Source organism: Apostichopus japonicus, chromosome 19 (assembly GCF_037975245.1).
Source record: "Apostichopus japonicus isolate 1M-3 chromosome 19, ASM3797524v1, whole genome shotgun sequence".
In the NCBI taxonomy this organism is placed as follows: Eukaryota; Metazoa; Echinodermata; class Holothuroidea; order Aspidochirotida; family Stichopodidae; genus Apostichopus; species Apostichopus japonicus.
In genome coordinates this window covers 26,294,411-26,310,178 of record NC_092579.1, presented here as the reverse complement: position 1 = coordinate 26,310,178, position 15,768 = coordinate 26,294,411, and the positions used below count along the sequence as shown (strand labels likewise).

General features: G+C 38.5%; 1 protein-coding gene across 4 annotated transcripts in view; it reads left to right on the top strand.

Annotated features, from left to right (window-relative positions):
* LOC139960339 (uncharacterized) overlaps nucleotides 1-15,768 on the top strand; it is a 90,966-nt gene that overhangs the window by 33,719 nt on the left and 41,479 nt on the right. The window contains exon 1 of one of the 4 annotated variants that reach the window (XM_071958644.1): nucleotides 14,207-14,390. The exons of the other annotated variants lie outside the window; for them this stretch is intronic. The gene's annotated coding sequence lies outside the window, so the exon portion shown is untranslated. Of the gene's footprint in view, nucleotides 1-14,206; nucleotides 14,391-15,768 lie in introns of those variants that run through there. 4 annotated transcript variants of the gene reach the window in all.

Sequence of the window (15,768 nt, the reverse complement as noted above, 5' to 3'; positions counted from 1 at the left end):
AAGAAGTCTATGGTTTTTGAGTAGGTCAAAGGTAATTTGAGGTTAATAGGTCAAAGTCTAAAAATCGTGTAAACACGATAACTCAAAAGATACATTTTGGTATGTTTATCCCTTTGGTAAGTGCAACAACCCTTGGTTTGTTTTGTATGGAGGTCAAAAGTCATCTGAGGTCAAAACCGTGCCAATACAATAACTCCAGACGTAAAGCTTGAGTAACTTTGCTCATGGTATGTACATTCACCTCAGTGAGTACAAAGACCGTGCCATTTTATGTAGAGGTCAAAGGTCATCTGAAGTCAACAGAGGTCTAAGTCTGAAAACGTTGTGAAAATAATAAGCAAAGGAAATTCAATCTGGATACTTGTGGGCCATTTAAATGGGAGGGGGCGGGGGGGGGGGGTTACTAGGCAGAAAACCTAGATCAAAGTGTTCTCTAACTTCAATCCAATCAGTCCAATGACATTAATATTTGAGCCTCTACACTATATCTGTGCTTGAATATTAAAGTGGTTGTCTAATTATCCAAAAATGTAGTTATTATTGTCCGTTTGACTGACTCAGACTTTGAATGTATATTGTCCGGGTTTGTATTCTGGAATAGGCCGACGTCATTAAAGGATGTGAATACTCGCGCACAAAGAAACGTCCGATGCCGGTAATCTGACCTAGTTTCGAATGAGGTGTAACAGAAGTGTTAGACACAACCATCGATCTCAGGAAATACACACACAGCTTGCCACCGTCGGTAATTAGACACTAGTGTACAGTCAATACATACAGCTACGGTCAATACCCACAACACAGTGTATATAGCAGCGATGGACATCTCAGGTCTAGATAAAAGATAACAAGGTATCATGTTCATTACTGTCTGCATTTTGTAGCGACAAGAACAAAAAACTTCACTTGCAAGCAACGGAAAGTTAACTTTTTCAGAGGGCGGCACGCGGTTTGGGGCGAGTCTTCAATGCCTTTAACCAGTGACCTGAACATGTCGCATTCCATGTAGCCTACTTTATACCTCAAAACAATAGAAAGCTCCCATTACAATCTGTAACGTCGTAATCGAAAAGTTAGTTTTGAGAATCTCTGTCATATTCAATATTTAGGTTTATTTTGGAGACCAGCACGCCTACACATTTCTCAGAATTAAAGCATTTCGCCGGCATTCCTGGTCTAACAATAGTGCTACAGACCAAGATGGAAATAAATTGAACCAAATCCGAAATCATACAAACAGTGTGTTTCGTACAAAGTTTCAGTTCAGAGGCGTGTAACTAGCAGGGAGTCCTGTCCACCTTTCACCTACAAATCTTTTTACTCCCTTCCCTTTATACCTTGTTTTTTTTTCCTTTTCTGAACAATAATTCAATATTATTAAATTTCGTGTCAAAATACGTAGAATAAATGGCGGAGCGAGGACGCATTCAAAACACCCATTGAGGCTTCCCAGTCCTCGCAGGAAGTTTGTATCGGATTAAGTTGGTTACGGCCACTGTTACATTGACCTTTTCTCTGAAGTATAATTTATTGATACCATTTTTATCGACTTCAAAGAAATACTATGGCTGTTTCTGCATACAATGAAACTTATGGGATCCAAACGATTGTCTATATGTTAAAGAATTTTAAGAAGTGAAAGTTAAGAAAGGTTCTAACGGTCGGGTGATAAGAAGAATGGAGGCAAATGTCTAAATAGGGCGGCGACATATAGTAATAAGCAACTTCAAAATATGATTATGACTAGAGATTAAGTTACTCTTTGTCTATTTTTTTATTTTTTTTATTTTTAATTTTATTTTAGGTCATGCTAAGCCCTCGTATCTGATTAAAATATTTCTGTTGCAATTTCGGTATTTATTAAATCACTTGCGAAGGTGATATTAATTTCCACCTTTTGACAAATTGGCAGCGATTTAGATCTCACTATTTGGAAGAGGAACACCTGGGGTTTAATTTAGGGTCAAACATAGAAACATTCCGTGTTCGAAGTTTGGGCATATATGTCATGAAGGCTGTGGTATACTTTAAAGCGAGTCTCCCTTAACATAAGTCGTTTTGTTGTATCCACATACCTTAAAGACTGACTTTATCGGCAGCACTAGTCTGATATGTCATAGTTCACCGAAAAAGGGCAATGAATGCTAGTAACGTATCTATATATCTGCTCTGGTTTTCAAGATGCTTAGAAAATATGCTAAATGACTTGAATTTTCCGTAATATGTATGCTATATATATATATATGTATATATATATATATATATATATATATATATATATATATATATATGTGTTTATATAAATATATATATATGTTTATATAAATATATATATATATATATATATATATATATATATATATAAATATATATATAGATATAGATATATTTTCATGAATAACCATTATTTCAGATAGCCTATAGGCCTACTTATCATTCTACTAGTACTACTGTGGCATTTCGCCAAGTCTCAAGTGACGCATGCGTGTAGTTTCACTGTTCGAACACAGGGAGCTGAAACCTGCAATAATTCACCAAAATACCGCTCTGCATTTATCAACAATTCATGTCTATAGTCCACCATTCCTTGAAGTTTTTGGAATTCCACGTTTATTTTTCTGTTTGGTAAATCTTACACCCGGAAAGATATCTTTTCCAATGAAAATATCAGAGGACTATAAATATTAATGTAATCGAAGGTTAAACAGTCAACGGTCAAAATCGTTTGTTTTCCTTTCACGGTAATCTTTCTTATAAGTTTTAACAACTATTCTTATACAAGTAAAGATATGATTTGAATAGGTCCGTCCTTGATATGGAACAGCTCCCACATATGGATTTAAGCATTTGAGTAATACAATTCTATAAATAAAAGATAAACGAAAACAGGCATAATCTAACCATCACATACCGTAAACGTTCATGGGGTATGTTGTCTATAGGTGGGAATATTTTGAAAGAGCGATCAAAGATATAAGTTCGTCCGACAGAGCAGCGCCCAATATAGTCATGTGCTTCATGTATATATACTTAGAGGCAAAAGAACCCTCCCTTCATATTACGGGTAATCAGACAAAATTAACGTTGTTTGTTTGTATAGGCCTGTTTACATACAATGGCAATTCATATATTCTTGCGCTATTTTATGTCTGAAACGTTCGCCGTTTTAGAGGGTCACGGAGTTTTGCTGATATGATTTATGATTTAATACGAGCTATACGTGATGTTTATATGAAACACCTCTTTGATTATGCTCATTTTTATGCAAAATAAAGTGTATAACTGGAGATAAAAAAGTTTATTAAATAACTTCCTTCCGAGGAGAACAATGACAAAAACATCCTTCAACCGGATAAGATGTGTTTACTGGCAGACTTGCAAACTGTCAAAACTCGCTGATTTGAAATTCCCAGGGTATAAGCTCTCATATTAAAAGTTTGTAGTATCGGAGTAAACCATGGGCATGATGGTCAAATGATACAAACCAATAACTAAACAATATGACACGATGGCGCGCCTAGATTAACTATGGCAAGTTTCAGTTATTATCCATACTTTATAATGAGCTGATTGCGTCGGGTGAGACTTGCATTAGTGCTGAGGGATCTCAGCAGAGGTCGTCTAGGGACTAAGGGAAAGCCGTCTCAAAAAGACGGATAGATGGCAAGTAAACGATTCTCTGGGCAAAGGACCTCCGCTAAGTTAGATGAAAATTAAAATAATATGTCCATAAAAGGCACATTAAGAAATCAATCAGGGTTGGCGGACCACCGAAGTTAGCCCTCTGTACTATAGGCATACCCATATACAGGCGCGTAGCCAGGAATTTGCCAAGGGAGGGGCGAACCTGTAGACAAACTATCAGAGCCGTATATATGGCTCTGCAAACTATCTAAGCGTAGCGCCACCATGATGTTGGCGCGACAAGAAAATTTTGGCCGAAAATGCCTCCCAGATCGCTGGAAATGGCACTTCCCAGGCCTTGTAAGTTACATCTAAGCATTTTCTATTTTGAAAGTACTAGCGATATCATTAAAACATACAAAAAATATATGCTCAAGGGGGGGGGGGCGGTCTCCCCCTTCGCCCCCCCCCCCGGCTACGCGCCTGCCCATATATGCTGCTGCAATGATGTTAGTACCGGGCTGTTGAAAGCTGGAGGACCGTGGGAAACTTAGGCTATATGAAAAAGCAAATGACCTTTATGTTATCGCCAGTTTGCTTGCCACAGCATTATTTACATATACGTCTAATTCCGAAGGTCTTGAATAACGAACGTATTATGTGCTTTACGCGCTCATGTAAGTTAAATCGGTCTACTGAATGTCAATCCTGGGCCTCACGGTTCTTGCCTATAAGGGCAACCTCAAAGATGCTTTTTTATTCATTATATACATCTCTCAAACAAGTCTGCAAACAATACAGTGAAGAGTGCTTTGTCGGACATCATGTCCGGCGGAGTGTAGGCGGAGTGTATAGCCTAGTGGTTAACGCCGGCGTCTCCCAGTCATGAGATCCCCGGTTCGATTCCCCGCCGACAGCAAGGTGTGTCGTCTGGCAAGGGTGTTGTTCAATAACAACTTCCCGACATGGACGTTAAATGGATGTGTGCCGAGAGATTGGCTTCGGTCAGCTTGCGAGTCTATAAGCCTCCATGGCTTCTTTCGCGAGTTCCTGCTTGCGGGAAGATCACATATACATACATACATACATGTCCGTAATTTGTGCTATACTCTATGTAGATGTACGAGCGTCAACCCAGTTTCTGTACTGTAATTTAAATTCATCTTTATCTTAGCACTCAAGGCGTAAGATAACATAAGACGGTGCTTTGATATTTTTTGTTGGTATAGAGTCATGTGAGGAATGAGATTAAACGAAATTTCTCAGTTACGGTATGCTTCCATCATTGCATGGGACGCCAACCATGTAAAAGACTGTAATAGTTACCCGCAGGTATAGTACCTCATTTATGAACAGATCTTCTCTTGCTGTTGAGTTCCTTTGCAAAAAGGGGGCAACAAAACGTGCAAAAGGCCATATATTTAGTGGCGTTCACATGATTTCAAAGTTTGGGAGGGGAGGGGGGGTGGGTGGGGTGGCAAATTCAAAATTTCATCCGACTGATTAATGTAGAGGGGCTGACCTTTTGTGGACGGGCCAGAGGAAAGTGAAAGATTTTATTAATGATGAGGATTTCACTGGGTCATTGAGGCCGACTCCTATGTAGGGGGTATGGAAATCTTCCACCAGAAAAAACTTAAAACGTCAAATGGTGGATTCTGAGGCATATGTCTAATTGAGGTCTACATAATTAGCTCTAAACGGAAGGTTGTGTTAATACATTATAAAGTCAATTCGAAACTTCCCCACGCAGACTGGTCTGGGTATAGTGACTTGAATCTTTATGGGAGGGCCAGATGCGATTAAAGTATTTTACAAAAGGGGGTGGGTGGGCTGGGCTGGGGGTGGGCTGGGGCTGTCATGTCGTCATTCTACCCGTCTCCTTCGTACGAGGTAACGTCTTAAATGATCGTCTTCTCTATAGCACGACCCTTCTCTCATGTGAATGCATGTCTAATATGTTCATGAAAAGGTTCCCTTATAACCTCTCCCCCTTTCTCTGCCCAACCTCCTTCACCACCCCGCCCTACCCCACCCACCCCACCCCACCACCACCCCACCCTCGGCCCCTGCCGTTGATTAAGATCTTATTTGCCCCACCCCTATCATTAAAGATAAATATCCCAACTGATTCGGCATTAGCTTCACACCAGGTTTGCAAATGAAGGGGAAACATCTATAAGAAAGAGTTTCTTTATATTTAATATATACGCATGGCTTACATTATAGGCCGTGTAACCCATTTAAAGATTGAAACCCACTATCAACCTGTTTTTAGCATTGTTACACATAATTCTAAGTTGACCCAGCCCTGAACCTTGCCAACACGCTATGGTAATTCATTCCACAAACCTAATTATCTCCAGATGGCTGATTGCTTTACAAAATTAAAGGAAACACAATTCAGAAGTATATTTCATCATTGTTTCATGACCTTAGATTCGTATAAACGCATCCGCTCATTTCTCGGTTTGTAATTATCTTGTATTGACTTCCAGGAACTAGGCTAAAGAGTGTAACATTTATTGCAAAATCAATATTGCGGAAACTCTGCCTTTTTCCTCGAAGTTCAGCCTTTGTTTAAAGGTGTGAATGATTGTCTCAAATCGTTATGGATAGTTTTGTTATTTATAATGTTCACGGCCTTTTTCGTGATCCTCGTTTCCGAGGGTGGTTGACTGTATATGAGCTATAACAGTTAGTTTCAGCGAAATGTTCATATGGTTTCTCCTGATTTCATTAGTAGTGTACAAACTCAAAAAGAACACATGGTTTAATTTAAGCGCTCATCACCTACCATGCACGATCGCGGATGCGATGACCGTGCGTTTGTTTCGGTTTTCACGAGTTTTGTTAGAATATCAATAAACTTAACATGCGTGAACAGTGTAGCAGTCTATAATGTGAAACTACGATTCATAAATATAATTATTACGTAATATATTTTATGTAGGTGCTATCGGTTTCCTTGTTAGCCCCTATATCAGTGCCCCAGTGTTTTAACTAAGAATATTGAGGCACAGTCCCCTACATGGCCCACTCACTCAGTTCATTTGGGCACCCCATTATAGGTCCCTTTTTGACATGTAAACCAAATAATGATAACACAAACCTAATAATTAATTTACTCCTAACTTCCCCATATGGCTTCCCCTCAGCATATATAGGCTACGGCTATCATCAGAATGCCATAGCGAGCTTTTATATCTTCAATTACCTGTGTAAAACAATGTATAAAACGGAGCTATATAAAATAACGTAAAGCCCTAATATTCCCCTACAAAGGGATTTTACCGAATAATTTTGTTGGGAGTTAAATTTCTAAAAAATGAGATCTTAAAATAAAAATTGATTAGATGCTAACTAACAATGTATTGGAAGTGCCATTTCCGGCAGTCTGTGAGGCATTTTGAAAAATAAAAAACTATTGCGACGCCACCAGAAAGGACCTCCCCCCTTATTGCCCACTTGTAGATAGCCTCCAGAATCTAACTTCCTTGCATGGACCAAACAATAACCGTTCTTCGTCGCACTTCGTCATTACCTACATGGACAACGTAGGTCCCTGAAATATCGGTAATAGACCACATATGGCTGATATTAGTCCTTAATATTGGACGTTATACTTTATGCAGTTGTTATACGTGACGTGGTATATGCTATACCTTCATGGAGTTATTTCATATATTAGCTTCATACTTATAGGCCCTATATATAACATGCACTGTAGTAATAAATAATAAATAAATATCCATTAAAGCGTGCAATCAGAAAACACTGAAAAAGTAAGTATAACCGACTTATTCTTTAAATAAGCCGATACATCGGTGAGGTCACTAGGTCAAGGTTCGCATTCTTCTCAAGTCACTGGCTTTCTTTCTTTCGTTGTTTACAACTTGTCTAAACAATTTCCTCCGAAAATATACCTTTATGGATCCTTCATAATTTGTCATTTTGGTATTTCTTTCCATGTATAAACAACAATTTTCTTTGAATTCATTGGATTCGTATTATTACCTTACGTGTATACAAATCTACTGAAAAAAATGTCGCCAGCATTTACAAAATTCGAAATCGAAGAAAATGTCGAATCTATCATCTCGATAGGAAACAATACTGACCAGTTTTGATATCTATATACCAAATGGAAACAGTAATAAGCTTTAGAATATCGATATCGATTGAGTGACTTAACAATTAGAAACTTCCTTCATAATTGTATCCGATTCAGGTCCCTCTTTCTGTTTACAAAATTTGCAAATAATCTTTAACCTCTGACCTCTTCGAAAAAATTCGGAAAACAATCATTCACGCCAAGTCGACATAGGGTATGAATATTCACAAGATTCTTTCATGAGCAGTCGCAGTCAATTGGTTGTTACTTATCCTTTGACGTGAGTCCGCTGGACTTACGTATTATTTGACTTGAGTTGGCGGACGTCACATACCCTTTGACTTGGGTTTGCTTTAGTAACAAGCGAGGGCCACATGAACCCGTATACACACCTACTAACATATAGTTACTTGCTTTAAGACCGATGCAACTTGCAACTTGTGTACTATGTGTTTACCAATGATAGTATAGGTCTAACCCGAGTCTGCGACTTGGTCGGACTGGGACTCGGACTAGCTGGACTTATGATTGTACTCAACTAACGAACGACCTGATAGTAATATGAAAAGCCAGGAGCTTTGCAGTTTCACCATCTCTCTGAGCTCTCTGGTCCAGAATGATGTTAACCTGTTTGTCGGCCTTTTGGCTAAGATCATGTGTAGTATCTGTTCCCTTTCGGGGGGAATGGTGATGCACACCCGACGATGATCACACAGTCACAGTCTCGATGCAAGGGGACTGGGCTTGAGAGCGGATCAGTGGTTCGGTAGTTGGGTTTTTGTGCCCAGGTTCTTTCCTGGGCGACTTTTTCATAAAAAGTACCTGTTTGTCTGTTCCAGATTGGGCAGGTGTGCAGCTGATATCACACATAGTCATACCACTACGCCAAGCCACCGATTGTATTTGTTAGTTCGTGTGGGGTCGCATGGTGACGGTAACTAAGGAGTTTTTATCAGTTAATATCGTAAATGTTTGGTTCCATGTTGGTATGTCGAAAACTCTCTGTTCCGAGGCGCGGTCATCACCTTTGTCGTGTGATCAAGGACGCTCTTAACATTTGACAATTTAATTTTCGAGTCGCTTCCTATTGTTGCGCTTACACCCACTCGAAATATGATAACACGCATGTTCGTTTATCTGTGACTTTATGAGGTATAATACTAACATTCAAATACGATCGTGTTTTCTTAAGGTATGGTTATAATCGGATGTACCAAATCAACCGTGCTGTTGAATGTATATATAAGGTTTGCTAATCATATATAGTGTTGGTTCCATGTGGCTTTCTGAAGAAAAGTGCAAAGGAAAAGTCAATCTCAGCTTATTGCAACCCACCCAGTATACAATGAGAATAACAGCACCAAAAATGATTTGGTAGAATTTTGACCCGAAAGACCATTCCAATTGGCCATCTGGAGTTTGCCTATGTCTATCATAATATACCCTATTCGCATGTAGATCCATACCATGCATTTCTTAATTTTGTTACAGCTGTATGTAGCAATGACATATATGTTTCGCTATGTAGCTTACAGTGGAGTCTCTATGTAGACATACAAGAACTCTATAGCTTGGCAGGAATGACACACCTTGTCCACGGAGAAACAACATGCATGGCACCCTTTGCGTACCGAGGTTCTATATCTTGTGTCACTTTTCTTCAAAAGTGCATCGTTGGCAGACTGTGTATGCATGCAATGGCTGTATATGCTGAGCACATATTTTCTAGATCATTTTGTTCTTATAAGAGGTACCGGTCGAATTGTTGTATAGTGTGGGCTGCTTTTACATACGCTATCCATGATCATTATAACATTGCATTAACGACCCGATCATTGTAAGTCACCTTGAATGCTATAGTTACCGTGTGTATTTCATACGCTTTTCCCTGGAGAGGCGTTCAACATTTTACACATTTTCCATATCAGATTTTAATCGATTCTTGATCTTGTTACAATAATCCAGGTAGTAAAAGACCTATCATTTCTTGCCGTGGCTTCCAATCTGCTACGTAAAGCAACGAGTATTGACATAACAGTAAAGTCAACATAGTGGTCTCGTCATTCTGGGTGCAGACGACTCTCACTTATTTCAGAACTGGAGATCGATCGAGCCTCTAGCGATCCTTTCACGCGGGAAACGTTGATCGTCTTAAATCCAGCCGATTGAAAATGAATAACACGGGACAATGGTAATTCTAATTGGGGAGTTATGAAGACGTGTCATTAACCGATAGTTCAAGCCACTGCCTCTTTTACTGACTGCCGGAAGCCTTGTTACTATAGGCCTAGGTGAAGAACTTATGGTGTGTGTATAGGTATATATAGTGCCAACACACACATCTCTTATAAGGCAATAGGTCCAAATGTTAACTGCAGTTAACACAGTAATAATTACAGTAAAATATAGGTTAGCTCACCTAAATTGAAAACACCAAAGAAATGGTGGAAAGTAATACCATACTGATAAAACGCGCGTTCATTTTCATGTTGATCTGTATAGAAAAATGCATGGATGCTTGAATCCTTGCTCAAAGAATTGTACTACTAGTGGTTTAAGACACGGGATAAAATACTTCCCTGGTTTCGACTATTACACTATTACATTGTATATCTTGCCTCAATGTAAGCTATGAAAATCACATCTGCGAGTTCCCGTGATGTTGGAACACTGATATCCAAAATGTTTTCATAACACACATTACAAAAGAGAATAGATAAATTGCTTATGAAGCATCAATTATGAGTAAATATTTCCTAAGTTAAAATTTAATCTATCCCACAAAGCGGGCGTTGCCTTTTCTCTTTGAAGAACCAAGCATGTGGGACTGTCAATAGATGCATGTAAACTAGAAAGGGTAATCGTGCCTCTTCAATTAAAACGCCTGGGGTGCTAAGGTGATACATTTTTTGGAAGTTAGTTTTCACGTTGTCTGTTTTAAAGAGATAAGCCGATGGCGATATAATCCAAGAACAAATGAAAGTCGGTGTAAATACAACTCTGACTGTGTTTGTGTTAGTGTAAAACAAAAACAAAAAACGTTCTGTGCTTGCAACCGTTCAGTTTTTACCAGTTATATTTTTTAAACCGTTTGCTCAAAGCTATATGTACATATGCTCTGTAGTTACGTTACTAGGCCTTTCAGAGGGCAGAATTGCAGAAAGGTTGGAAAGCTTGGTCACCGAGTTTGTAGCATGACATTGGTGGAAGGAGATGGTACATTTTACTGGCGATTCTGAGAAGAATGTCTTCATCTTACTTGGATGAATACATGCGTCTTCAGTTCTGTATTCTTTTCTGTTCGTAGATATCAGACTTGTAGTTAGTCCGTGTGCTTACTCGTATATTAGCGTAGTAACCTGTATGAGTACTGACTCGTATCTTAGCGTAGTAACCTGTACGAGTACTATACTCGTATGTTAACGTTGCAACCTGTACTCATACTCACACACGTATATTAACGTAGTAACTTATACTCACACTCGTATGTTAACGTAATAACATATACGAGTACTCATAATCGTATGTTAACGTAGTAAACTGTACGAATACTCATATACTCGCGGATTTGTAATCATACTATGGTAGTATATGTACTAGTACAAAACATGTACTCCTAAACACGTAGATCCTTGTACTAGTACTAATATCAAGACTCACACTGCTATACTCCTACACTATCATTTTACACTATAATTTATTTATTATACTTTAACATACTTTAACATTCCAGAATACATACTCAAACACATAGTCTATTTGACACTTTCAATGGTAACTTCAGCGTGAACGATAATACAAAAACAGGTTGGTACCGATGAGGACATAGGTATTGATTAGGTATTAAATAGTCAGAAATCTGTCCATTGAGCAGGGATTAAAAGATCATCACTGTAGCTTTAATTGTCTGTTGAAGGGTCATACTCTTCTACACAGTGTCGAATTCACCTTGTGAGACAGTCACAATGCGCCGGCTCGTATCACTTTCAAGTAATTTATCATTTTGTTTCTCGCGCCCCCGTAAGTCAGTAATCGATCGCTTAGTACGAATTGTTAATTTTTGTTTAAGCTAACCTCTTGCAGTAAAGCGATGGCAAATCTTTGAGGCGCGTTTGTTTCGAAGCTGTCACCTTGTCGGTCTTCCAGAGTTATCAATGAAGGTTACCCCCGTCATTTAAGAATATAATCCTATATTTGCTTCTGTAAGTATACAAAGTTATACAGTTTTTATTTACCTTTTATATCATGATTAAGTTAACTTTAAGTTAACGATAAGCTTTGTGTATCCGTTCTGCTGCAGTGTGTCACGTAAATGCTATATGCTCAAAGTTGACTTTTCTAAGCAGACGATAAGGTTTGAACAGTGACGTCTATCATGCTTAACTAGAGCTTTGGTGTTGTTGTTGCATGTTCGGTGCTTTGTCATCAAGTCCATAAAGAATTTTTGCGAAATCCCATGCTGATTATTTTAATATAATATAATATTTTAATATAAATCAGTGTGTCCATACATGTAATGAACTGCATATTAAATGACGTCAAACAAATTGAAGTTAAACACCGGTTGCAATTCTCTCCTGCATTACTGCAGGAATTTTAACCTTTGAGAAGCCAAAAGGCAACTCCCACCAGACCTAATTAGTTTAATCGTTGCAATCAGAGTATTCTAAAGATAATCTAAAAATAAATCATACAAAGCTGGAGTTTGTCTTGTAAATATTCTAATCAACCCCTCCATGAACATTTTAATGTTATGTGAAGAGATATACGTCACACTCTCGAATTGGTAATGGTATCAGATATCATGACGCAATAACAGTCCTTCTTTCGTTTTATACGTCAACTTGAGCTGTAGGTTATACCAAATCATAAGCCTTGATAAAATTGAGCGGCAAGGGAGGAGACGGGGGGGGGGGAGCAGGATGAACTTCATCCCACTAAAGGCGTTATTGCTGTTGAGGGAATGTTGGTTAACAACTTACTATCAAAGAGGTGTTGTCTCATGGAGTTACTCATAAATTTCAGGGAATTTTTGAAAGATAAATTATTACTAGAATATTTAATGGTTGTAACAATTATAGTCTGGTGTACCCCCCCCCCCCCCCCCCCATCTGATGTACTCTGTCTGACGGAAGTTGTACCTTCTTGTGACTCATGTCTCATAATGAATAATGAGTTTTTGCCGAATTCCAAACAATATTTTGGCTGATCGAACTAAACATATACAAGATCCCTTGTGTGAGAACGCGGAACGTTTTGACATGTATATATGGGCCCCTATACCTCAGGTATAAGAAACATAGCTCTGAAGATTCGCCTTCCTTTGAGGGAACAAGCTTGAGAGACGTCGGTCTCATGTTCCGCCCGAAGAGCTAATGGTCAACAATATACCGTATTAGGTATTACGGTATGACCAGCACAGATCCTCACACAATTCTACTGGCGTATCACTTGATAATCGCGCTTACCCTATGGAAGTTCTATATTTTATTTCTATTTTTAATATGGTTTGCGTTGTTCAAATTTGATGGTATTATACATACGAATATCGATTATAAAAACACCAACGATGTGTACATAAGACTGCAGTTTAAAACAACACGCTACCCAAAAATGGTTGGACAAATTTCGGATTTAAATATCACATTGCTAGTTTTCACTGACTGACACTGACTCAATACGAAAGCCATTTTGTGCCAATCAAATTATTCTCTTATTAGAACAAATTATACAGTTGTTATGACCATTTTTTTCATAGCAAATTATTAGTTTGTTATTACAACATAAGGTACCAAAATCCGACTAGGTTGTGATACCTGTCCTATCCTATATGCTCACTGTACGAACACGTTTAAAATATTGCAGTTTCGCAGTGGCAATAGTGTGGCGTTAGATGCAATGACCTGCTTTAGCTGCATGATATATGTATATGATGTTAGCATGGTTTTAACGTTGGGAGCCTCCGTGGTCGGGTAGTGAAATATCGCGATTGCAAATATCTTTCATAAATACACGATTGCATCACTAACTGCCTAAGACGGGAAAAAATACCTGTGACTGATATAACTTATAACACTACGGTATAATTATAATGTACCGTATGTCACAAACGGCGGGCCATAAAGTATATCCATATCACGTGATCAACTTAATAACTTGCAGTAACAACTTCAGAGTTTGTAACAACAAAGTAATCATTTGTGCCAATTAATAATTTCTATCAAAGAAAGAAAGATAAGTTTACAGTTGTACTAATAAAGCATATCACCTTCCATTAGGTCATTCAGTCTGGCACGTATTACTATTATATAAGTCTACAATAACCTCCTATTTATCAGTGACATTATTAGAGAATTGTTATGTTTTAGCCATTCAAAAATGATAAACCATATGTATATGTTCATATATTATACAGTGACACCAATCGTTCGGTCAATCAGTTCGACGCCTATGTTGCATGAAGGTACTATAAAACACGTCAGTGCTTAAGCGTACGTGCAAACTGGAACGATTGTATTGATATCGTATTCCTTAAATAAACCGAGCAAGTGGCTAAGTAAATATATTCTGCATGTGTAACTTAGCGGTCTCTTGGTTTTCACCATTCCTACCATTAAATCTTTCGGAACACGACGTACTCTTTGCATTTCAGGTAAGCTGAACATGTTTAGTTGGACAAACTTGACTTTTTTCTTTCCGGGGGGGGGGGGGGGGGGAGGTATGGGAGAACACTTCTATTTAACACAAGTTTTGATCGATAAGGCGTAATCAAGGGTCTCTTTCTATTGAACATCTTTAATTTAATTAAATGGTAGTTGACGTCATTGACAATGTACAAGGGCGTAATGATACCGTGACTGTAGGTAGGTAGGTAGGACTATACACACATTCCATTTGAAACTTGTGCAAGAGAGCACATTGTTGTAACGATCATGGTTTATGCAGTGGTAAGCAGTTAGAAGTCTGTTGGCGTTTCAACGTGTGTGTGTGGGGGGGGGGGTATTTAGGGGTGGTGGTTGGGGAGGGTTACCGAGGAATGGTAGATTCCATATGTAATATATATTCAATTCAGGGTATTTGGGGGCAAAACATACCTCAAAGCATTTGGTTCTTACAATTTTAACTTTCCATAACTGGTACCGGTAGTCTGTTCATTCTTTCGACAGTTTAACACAATTAGGTTCTGGACGTACTTGGTGTATCCTAAAGCATTGTGTAAGGGTCATTGTCTGTTGTAGGCAAATATAACCTGCACCCGGACGGGATGCAGGTGTGTGCATCGAAAATAAAAAACAGTTTTTAACATTATTTTAGCTGTAGAGAAGTTTCAAGTATATCATTTAATGACCATTAATCTCACAGCGATAACAGAGTCTGAAATTTTAATGTATAAGGTATAATACAAAACCTGTAAAACGAAGTTGCACATTGATCTAACTACTAACATTCATAGATTGTTCCGTTGTTGAGAATATGGCAATTGATTTGCTATGTATGGATGAGTGATGGCTTAGTAATCTATAATGATATGCAGTGTTACACAAACAACCGTTGTATGTTTTAAACAGTGATTTCCATTCTGACGGAGTCCTAATGCAGCAGTTCAAACTAAAAGACAGTGTAATGTGGTGTCCATGCATATAGGAGGCATCTTCGAAAACCTAAATTCCTTTGACAAACCCGGGTTTTATCCGAGTTGTTACTCTGTCTTAACTTATAGTCAATGCTGAATATGTGATCGCTCCGGCTCTACGAGTCAATCAAAAAATAGACAAATAGTATAGTTTGATCAGCCTGCAGCATTTACGAAGTAAACTATAAGCTGATAAACTGACTGCGTAATCGCTTGGCTGCGGTTCAAGATACGGACGAACGGCCTCATCATTGGTTCCCAGTCTTGTTCGCGATCTTAAATGCTGCCACCATTTAATGTGTACCCACATTTCCGGGGCCTCACACGTTTGGACACCGCGATCATGATGTCATAGAAAACATGATACGTGCTAAGCTGTGACAGAACTGATTGGATA